Genomic DNA, 10571 nt, shown 5'->3' on the forward strand with positions numbered 1-10571 from the left:
ACGGCAAATATTGACCTGCTTGTAAGGAGTGTTGGTTTCTCAAGCTGATGTCCTGCAGTAAATATGACACCCTGCTGTGACAGTAAACAGACCTGCAGACCAGATTTTAGATGATGGGCAGAAGATTCTGTCGTTTTTTTTTGTTTTTTTAGCAAACAGTGCAGTAAATTCAATATATCCTTCTTTGCTGACTTTCCTTCTGAATTGAGGACATTATCATTATTTTTTTCACCGTTTCTTTATTTTTTTTTTTACGCATTTTCTCTACTTTTATGATTTGATAAAGAAAAGCAACAGAAAATGAATCCCATATGAGTCACAGTCCCAGTGCAGAATATTACTTCTGTTCAAGGGTGTAATGTGAGGATGAAGAATACCATTGTGATGGTGAGAGTTAGTTTACATTAGAAGCAAGAAAATGCCTGAGCGCGACCACGTAGTGAAATCTTTCCCTCTTGCCTGTGTTACCCTCTGTGTAACCTTGCCGTGTGCACCTGTATGTGTCATCAGTGTGTGTAAAAGCCAGGGGAATGTCCTGGTATGTAACCAACACAGAGCCTTTTTACCTCAATAACCTTCCAAGTCCATCATAGAGGTCTGATCCTGCCATGCTCATCCTCAAACCTGGACAAACATCAAAACTCTTCTTCTTCTACTACCCTCCTCTTCCTCTCCTTGTGTCTTTCTCTCCTCTTCCTCTTCCTCTTCCTCTCCCTTTCCTAATCAGATGCCAGGTTCAGTCACTTTGTCAGAAGACTCGCCAACATACTCTCAATGTGGACCGCTGCTATCTCTGTGTGTTTATGCCAAGCTTAAATATTCCTGCCTCTCCTGTTGCCTTGGCGCCTCTCTACCCTGGTGACCAGGGCTTACCCCCTCCCACCACCACACACACACACACACACACACACACACACACACACACACACACACACACACACACACACACACACACACACACACACAAACCAATAATTATGACCATCAGCATCACACTCTGTATGCTTGAAAGTATGTTTCCAGGAGTGCTGTACTTCCACTCAGGTTTCCAAATGTCTCGGGTTATAAGGTCCCGGGAGGAGGTGAAATGCGATTCGGGAAGTGCAGATTGACTTATACATCCACGAGTTGGAGGGCTTATCGGACACGTGTAGCAGTTTAATGTACGTAGGTGGTCTCGGAGAGACGGATGAAGGGTCGTTTTTGTGAGGCTGCCCGACCTGCAGCGGCCGAAGCGGGCTCCGTCTTGAACTAAGAGCAGCCACTTGTAGAGAACACACAACCTACATATGACCTAATGCGCTGAGTCGAAAGGCAAATACACAGATTTAGAAGCAGAAGTAAAGATGAGTTCAATTTTGCATTTGGACTTTGACTTAAGCTTACTACCAGAGTCAGGTTAAACACTCTGCCCGATGTGCTCTCGTAAAAACATGTTCAAATGTGCAGAACTGTATTTAAAGTGCAGTAACGAGTCTGCAGCTTCAGCACGACTGAACCTACTGACCAGAATGATGCACGAACAATACGTACGTTTCCATCTGAGGGAACGGGCGTCGCCACCTGGGGTTTGAATTTTAATCACTGCACCCGTGACAGTTTCAAGCTTTTACACAAACGTACGATAAGGACTTTGAATGGATTTTCATAAAAGCTGCCGTCTCCAACTTTTTCGAACTTTGAAGCTGCTTCAGAGTAAATTTAAGGTCAACCGCTTCCGATCAAGTGGTTCAGTGTGGAACTGCGAGGGATCAAATGTTTCAGAAATAAATGCCATCAGTCAGTGTCCTCACTTGTATAGGAATACAACATGTGTATGGGTATCTGCGCGTGTGCGTGTGTGCAGGCGTGTGTGAAGGTATCATCCCGGCTCGGTAGCAGCTAGCTAGCGGCTAAATGACTCTCCACACTTCATTAGCGGCGACGAGGTGAGCTGCTCATCTCCTCATTGTCAGCTAGCGCTAAGCTGCAGTAATCCCAAACAAAGGGCCGGGGCCTCGCAGCAGCCGGCGTGGATTAGAGCGCTTTCTAGAAACATCCGAGAGAGATTCATTCTCATTCAAATTGGCCTGTAAACAAAACCAGCGGTGGCTGGGAGAGAGATGAGAGAGGAGAGAGACGAGTGTGCGACGGAGGGAGTGTGGCACATCTTACAGTATATGTGTACATGTGTACATGTGCAATGTCGCTGCAGTTTGCGTGTGCGCGTCTCACATCCGCGTACAGAAGGAGGTGTATATGACCGAGTCTGTGTTTTAACGTCGGGGAATCAAACGGTGCGCGTAAGAGAGGCAGAGGCACCGTTAACGGGTTTGAATTCAAGCCCACGCGCGTTATGAACATGCACACGTTACACGTCACGCATACCGGTGCACTCAGCTCTGATAATCTCACTTTATAGTTCTGGCCCCGCTGCTGCAGGCGGGACCGAAAATATCCTATTTGTGTTATTTGCCTCATTTCTGAGCGGCCGTTTCTTTCCAGCTCAGCGTGAGATTCTCTGCTGCATTTTTACAGGCAAAGGCGCGGGTCGCGTTCCCGTCCTCTGACCTCTGCGCGTCTCGTTCAGGGCGGAGCTCAACCTCTGATGCCCCGGCAACGGTGACAAACACAAGCTGACGATAGCGAGCGGAGATCGTAGAAGTACAAATCTCAGACGTGAATATTTCAAAACTTGAGCAAGTAAAACTAAAGTTAAACGCGCCGATTGTTCGGCAGCAGCTCCTTTCAGCAGACTTTTTTTTTTTGTGCGCGCTGCACCTGGTTCGGTGTGTTTTCGAGCGACTGGCGATGTGTCGTATCATCTGGGTCTTCTGCTCCTGTGACAGATGGGTCTGTACCAGATTCAGATGATTTGGTTTTCTGCTCTTTTCAGCCTGCCGGACGCGGCCGCTTGTAACAGGCTCTGCAGCACACTTCTAACTGTCACTCAAATGACGACAGTCGTCCTTTCAGCCGGCCTGTTAATCTGACTTGATCACTAATAACCATCAATCAGCTCAGTGAATACGTGATTTTAGAGGAGCGGGCTGATCTGATGTTTCGATTTGATTTTTTTTTAAGCTTTATTCTGCACTCAAATGCCTCCAGATGCTGAAATATTAACCATCAGTCACGTTTTCTGATGCGCATCAATTTTTTAAAGTTTCCAATTCTTACTGGGTTTGATCATTATTAGCTGTCAATCAAACAAACTGAGTTAACCATTGTATAAATCATCATTTTAATATGATGTCAGTGCATGTATGTCGCTGATCTGATGATCAGGCTTCAGTATTTTCATCAAGTATTTAATCAATGTAATGATTGTAATGTGCTGGTTTATAATATCAGTCATGTAGTCCTGCAGTACAAAAATACTGACTTGAACATTAGCAACCATCAGTCAGCGATTACGGTTTGTTTGTCATGGAGGAGTCGTTAAATTGTGAAAGTTAGCAATCATGTATTTATATAAATACTACATCAGCTGAAATGACATTTTAATCATCAGCCAGATAATGTAAGTGTGCAGTGGTGACTGCATTCACTTATCCATCCCGCCTAATGTCATATTTAATCTTAAATCTAACCCTGTTCTCTATAAATGTTTTTGGATTTGTGATTCTCTGCAGAATGACATTTAACTGCTTCTTTAATTGGTGTTTTGGTTTGATCTCCGTATGTCTTCTCGTTAGCGCAGAGCAGTGTTTGAACGTACAGATGCGCGTCAGTCCGCACCTCCTCTACACATCTGGGGATGCTTCGCTGTAAAAGACTCCCGCCGACCGTCATTGAGACACATTATTATCAGGGGGCCACGAATGTCTGCGAGGCCGGCTGACAGACAAACAGCAGCCATCTCCATCCCTGGAGTGGAGCCACTGCAGGGGCTAAAAAAAAAAAAAGTCTATACAAAGTTAATGGTAAGATTTAATCCTTTGGTAGAAACCACAATGAAAGAAGCATGGTGGCCTGGAAGAGGTAACCGACGGAAACTCTCCGTGCTGCTCTCTGAACTCTCTTCAAACTGTTTGTGTTGCATTCTTCGTTAATGAGATGCCGGCACAGTGTGTTGTTCAGCAAATACCCGACAGCTGTGTCCGTGTGTCTTCCTGCCTGCCTCCTTGAACAAACAGCTGCAGGACTGACCGGCCACCTCCCCTCCAGCGGCGGTCAGCACTTTAGTATCTTCACAGCTTTAATCCTCAACTTCACCGCTTCTGTCCGGCACTTCTCAAAGTCCAACCATGTCCATATTGTGGCAGATAAATTTGAAAATGATGTTTACATATGGAAATTTATGTCCACACTAGCATTTTTACATTTTTTTATTTTTTATTTTTTTTATTTCTTTTTTAAGTTGTCCGTCTATACTTGAAACTTGAAAGCTGTCATTACCTCATCTGGATAAACAGGCACAGTCACACTCTGTTACTCTGCTGAGCAAGTGCAACTTGCAACTCAAGGCTTCAAAAATAGGAGATAATTAATCAGGCGAGCAGGACGGCGATTCTTGGACTGCTGCTCAAAGAAATAACTTTTTTCTACTGCAGAGTTTTCTGACATCATAAATAAATGTGTAGTTTTTGACTTTGTGTCTGTCGACCTCATCAGTGCAGGAATATGTTAACATTTAACCTTATTGCAATGAAACACGAGACCATCTTTAGCAGATTTCATTTGTCAAAAACCTCTGTTCTTTGTAGAAATATAAGGGCTTAATTTTGTAGATAAAAAGATGAATATTAACATCTCGTTGGTTTAGTTGATGAATAACTTTATTGAGGTTTTAAACAGACTTTAATGAACCGGTCTTGTTAAATATAGCTTAGTACTGTATAGACTTGTGTTCTAAGATCCATTATAAATACATGTGTTAACATAAATCTTTTACATAGTCCTGTTATTTGTTCAGGGAAATTAAATATTAGATTGATGCTGTGGTAATAAAATGTTGTTTTTTGGCATTTTAATATTGTCAAGGCCCACAGCTCTTAGGAGAAGTCAATTAGTCCGTGGTGGAAAATAAATCAAGACAAAGATGATGACGAATGGATGTTATAACTTTTTATTTTTCGCATAAAAAAATGTCTTACCAACTTTTAAAAGTTTTATTCACATCAGACTCGGTGGAAACTACCACAATTACTACACGATATCAATAGAGGGATGATTTGATCACTTTTCAGTGCAATGTAAATTCAAGCTGATTAATGCTCAGTGTCTGCTGACGCCTTGTTTGCGGATACTTCCAGCCATGACAGGAAATGTATCATCTCAAAGGTGGGAGGAAAGCAGACTTGAAAAGCAGACCTGAACTCATCGTATTGGACATGCTTCTTTTAGGTTCAGTCAAGAACCTCACAAATGACCCGGCATGATCCTCCAAACAGCAATGATATGTTTTCTGCTGAAGGATGAGCGTATCAGTGTTAGTGTGTGTGTGTGTGTGTGTGTGTGTGTGTGTGTGTGTGTGTGTGTGTGTGTGTGTGTGTGTGTGTGTGTGTGTGTGTGTGTGTGTGTGTGTGTGTGTGTGTGTGTGTGTGTGTCAATATCTGTGCGCGTGAGATGATTGACAGTTGGCCGGCCACATCTCCTTTTCACTGATTACCGTGTCAATGTGTCTGTATCACACACACACACACACACACACACACACACACACACACACACACACACACACACACACACACACACACACACACACACACACACACACACACACACACACACACACATGCACACAAAGCTATGCAGACACACACAAAAGGAGAGAAGCCCACCGTGGTTCTCACATCAGGCCGAGCTGCAGAGAACACACACAAAACAGACGCAGTAAATGTGTCTGCTCTCATGCATATGGAAACGCTAGCGTGTATGTACGGCATGCGTTTGTGTGACTGTCTTTGAGAGGACGTGTGTGTGTGTGTGTGTGTGTGTGTGTGTGTGTGTGTGTGTGTGTGTGTGTGTGTGTGTGTGTGTGTGTGTGTGTGTGTGTGTGTGTGTGTGTGTGTGTGTGTGTGTGTGTGTGTGTGTGTGTGTGTGTGTGTGGACAGCTTCAATGTAAAACACATTAGCATTCAGTGATGATGCCGGTCTTTCTAAAAGCTCTCATGATGCCAGTGGACTCCCTCCTTCCCTCCTTCCCTCCCTCCCTTCCTCCCTCCCTCCCTCCATCCCTCTCTCCCTCTCTCCCGCTGCAGTTTTTCAAACATGCTATCACATTCGCCGGCCTCTGTGGATGGGTTTATAATTAAAAGGGCTCCCGCTCTCTAATATGAGTGGTGTGACTGTGATTTAGACTATATGGCACAGATTGATCAGATAAAGCCAAAGACTGGTATTTCGTTACAGCTAAGCCTATTCACACTGAGAGCGCTGATCCTCTCTGTCTGTCTGTCTGTCTGTCTCTCTCTCTCTGTCGTCCTCTGCCTCCTTCTCCTCTTTAAATCTTCCTCTCTTTTTTATTACATTTTTTACTCCTCTGACCTTTGCCCCTACTCTGTCATTTGTGTGTTCCTGCAGCCCATAGTTCACCTGTTAACAACACTGTGTTTCTGGATGGTTTATTGTAGTTATAATTCACTTATGAGCTCAGTTAGGATTAACAGTGTGGCGCAGTGTCTTCCTCATTTCCTGTTGTTTAAATTTTTGCAGGTGGCAAACAAAACAACTAAATTCTGTAAATGTTAAATACTTTGATTAGTTCGTGTGCAGGTGGATTTTAGGCGGAAAAATGCTGCTGGGGAAAAAAAAAAAATGTCAAGACCTCATTGAAATTGAGCAACGTAGGCTTTTAATTCCAAAAAGAAATGCACATTATATCTTCAAAAATCTGTTTTAAAACCACCCGTCGCTGTCGATTGTGTCATGAAGCTGAAGAGCTGCATCAACCATGCCGTGTATATTGTATTTCATCTCTGGAGAGGAACCGATTCAGTTCAAACGGCTGTGAAAAGGGTTTGTGCTCCCGAGTCGAGGCGTCTTAAAAGAGGGTGCTTGTATCAAACAGTCACATATCGCAGGAGAAAAACACCTGCAGACTGACAAAAAGTTAAGCTTGTGTTCGTGCTATAACCAAAACCATTCACTTTCGTTTGTCACATTTTGCTCATGGCAGAAAAATCATTCTTTTTTTTCTTTTTTTTTATGCTTTTAAAAAGTGTTGTGTCGTAAACAGTCCTGCTGCATATCTGCGTGCCTCCATACGAGACAGATGCTGTCTTATGCGTGTTGATTAGTACATATGTTTTCTGTGAGGTTGTCACATGAGGTATAATGGTAACTAAGGGAACCGATTCTCCCGTTTGCAGCTCTATGAACTATGAGACGAGTTTGAAATGGGATTCTTCTCTCTCCTCACCTTTTTCTGTCCTCCATTATCCCCCCCCCCCATCCCCTCTCTCCTCCCTCCCCTCTCTCCTCTCTGCCCTTTTTCTCCTTCCTGTCATTCGTCTCTCCCCTCATCTCCTGCCCCTATCTCCTCCTGCTGCCCTACCCCACCCTCTAGCCCCGTGACAGACAGGGTGTCCTCACCTTGTAACGATCACTGACATCCAATATGTTTGGCTTGGGATCATCCCCTGTGTGTCCATTGTGCGTCCTGTTAAATGCTTTATTGATTAGCCATGAGTTAATTACGAATTACATCAACCGTGGGCAGACTGAGGTGGCTCGTACACGGCTGCAGGATCTGTCCTGGAGGAGCTCATACATGTTGACTGCACACACTTTACAGGCATGCATCTCAACCTCAGCAGGTTACATTAGTCATCCTCATCCCCCCCCCCCCCGCCCCCCACCCTCATTTAACACCCGTGCATTTATGACATTTCACAGTGCCTTATCAACGCTTTAAGGGCATGCAATATTTTCCGGGCGATTGTAGTGAGAAGGGTAGAATTAGAAACAGGAGGTTTCTGCAAGACTCCCTGGATATGCACCCTGAATACTTAATTCTATGGGGCACAACTTGACACACCCTATGCAAAATTATGAGACTGTGCTAAATCCACAGCAGACCTTTTGGAGGAGGCTAATGTATTCTGGATTTAAGCTCCATTGTAAAAATCCATAACATGCCTGCACCTGACCTGCTCTGCTGCAGCCCCCCAAAAAAACAACCATCACAGCTGACTTCTGCACAAAGTTAGGAAATGCAAATAACAATAACAATAAAATAACGATAATAGTAATAATCTGTGCAACCTACAACAGCAAGCACTTTTTCCAGCCTGTTTCCTTTTCATCCCGTGTCAGTTTCTCTTTGACATTGCCGTGTACTTTGCAAAAAGAAAAAAGGAGCGAAAAAAAAATCTTTATCAAATCCCCATTCTGAGGCTTTCAATAAGGCAGGCCATTACCTCACTGGCGCTTTTGTTCGGCCTATACAAGAGAGAACAAAATGGTTATTCAGGAGGACGCTTTAGATTTTTATTGTGGGCTCGCTATTCACAAAGAGCACCGTTATTGTATTAAAAAGAACCATCTGTGGCAGAAACAATGGCTTCAAATTATCTGTGAATACCCAGTGAACAAAATATAAAGCTTTTTCCTGCTCATTATGTGGGCTAAGCTAGGGGGTGGAAGATAGGAGAGGAGAGGCATAGACTTTGCTATAACTGACTTTTGTTGTTCTTGCTTGCATTCTTCTCCTTTTTAAATCGGCCCCCTTTTCACATTGTGTGTCGCCATAAACGGCTTTTCTTGTTGCAGGACTGGCGGAGAGAAGACAGCGGAGCTCCAGACAGACAGCGGGGGCTGCGCGGGGCTGCACGCCGACCGAAACGCACCGGCTGCCGGATCCGAAACGCACGGACATACCGGGGTATGGAGGGGGAAGACATGCGGAAAGTGCGTGAGGACGGATGCCGGGGACTGGAGCTCTGTCCCGGACTGACTGAGGCTCCCTCATCGGGGGTGGGGGGGTAGCGCGAGAGGGAAAAAGATATGGAGGAGGTTGAACGAAATGGCATCTTGTTTAATTTCTGCCAATCAAGACGAGAGGAAGACAACTCCCAAACTGGCGGTAAGTTGGAGTGCGGTGGAGAGGAGAAGCCCTGTGTGTGTTGTGTGCGTGTCGGTGTGTATGTTAGTGTGTGTTCGAGGCTGTGTGTGTGTGTGTGTGTGTGTGTGTGTGTGTGTGTGTGTGTGTGTGTGTGTGTGTGTGTGTGTGTGTGTGTGTGTGTGTGTGTGTGTGTAAAAAAACATGCAGTGTTGTGGAATGACACCGCATGGCATCACAAGCTCGGCTGTCTAAGTTGTTGGACGGTTTGCTTTTCTACTAAACACACAGAGCATTTACGGGAACAGAATTTATACAATCATCCAATTTAAGGATTGTTTATTGATGTACTTTAATTCTATTTAGGCCTACTTATTTCCCTCTTCTTCTAGTATTTTATCTTCAATCATCATAAATAACACAAGGTTTGATTTAAGCATTCAAATCCAAAGTCTGAGTTATTATTAATCCACTTATATTTATGCACCTTTATATTTTTATTTTATTGTAATTCATAGCGACTAAATTAATGTTAAAATTGTATTCTCACTTTAGATTTTGACGTCTTTACTCTACATAATCCATTATAGCTTTTTATGCTGAACGATATCAATTCTACTATATTTTACTGTATTACCCCTCGCCCTATAAAATTGTATTAATTTCAGGGTTTTTTCGTACATATTTGGCTAAATCTATTACATAACCAAAATAAAAAAAAATAACACAATAATAAATTATAACTGCAGCATGTATCTTTTTTTCTATATATATATATATATATATGTATATGTACATATATATATATATATATATATATGTATATGTATATATATATATATATATATATATATATATATATATATAGGCTACTAAACAATTATACCGTTATATTAATCTAAAAACAAAATCGCCTTGTGTTTGTTTTCCACATTAATCATCATTAGGTACTTATTTCATGTTTTGATAGGCTGCAGTATTTTTCTTGGCTGCGCCTCCAGCCCTTGGTACGGCCCCTAGTGGCAAGAAAAAACACGTTTATTTCCATTTCACCTGAAATCTGTCTCTTACGCACTGTTTCACTTTAACAGGATTAGTGCCTTTACATATTCTGGCATGTGTATGGGATATTTACATTTTTATCTGGATTAATTGGCACCGATTTCAGCGCAATAGGCTCATATTTTATATTTTAGACACTTTGAGAACTTCACATATCCTTTATGCGCAGCTGCTGTTGGAATCATTTTGAGGTGTTGCATGTTATTGTTTTGCTTGCTTGGTTTGTTTTTAAATTTAATTTTATTGTATTTTATATTTATTTTAGAGATCATATCACCTGAATTTGCGCAACCACAAAAACAGTATTTTGGCATCACAGCGTGCTGCTCGCTGTATTTGCTGTATCCATCCCAACTTGGTGTAGCAGGGGGCTTACAAGTGGTCCGAGGGAGCCGTCCCACTAGTTTCTCCTGTTTTTTGTCAAACAACGTCTTTAATTCAGGATGATTGTGGATGCAGGGCCATTCCCGGCTGGCTGGGGCCTGCTTTCAGAGAGCTGCAGGGCCCCGCTGTTCCTTTATTA

At 43.0% G+C, this 10571-nt stretch overlaps 1 long non-coding RNA gene across 2 annotated transcripts in view; it reads left to right on the forward strand.

Moving 5' to 3' along the window:
- The window catches only part of LOC138624486 (uncharacterized), a 62530-nt gene that overhangs the window by 23814 nt on the left and 28145 nt on the right, over positions 1–10571 (forward strand). For both annotated transcript variants that reach the window (XR_011311157.1, XR_011311158.1), the window contains exon 2: positions 8698–9010. This is a non-coding gene — a long non-coding RNA (uncharacterized lncRNA). The remainder of the gene's footprint in view (positions 1–8697; positions 9011–10571) is intronic.

This window comes from Brachyistius frenatus, unplaced genomic scaffold (assembly GCF_029030835.1).
Source record: "Brachyistius frenatus isolate BFR_SWC_R1_liver_20210118 unplaced genomic scaffold, ASM2903083v1 Contig_52, whole genome shotgun sequence".
NCBI classification, from domain to species: domain Eukaryota; kingdom Metazoa; phylum Chordata; class Actinopteri; family Embiotocidae; genus Brachyistius; species Brachyistius frenatus.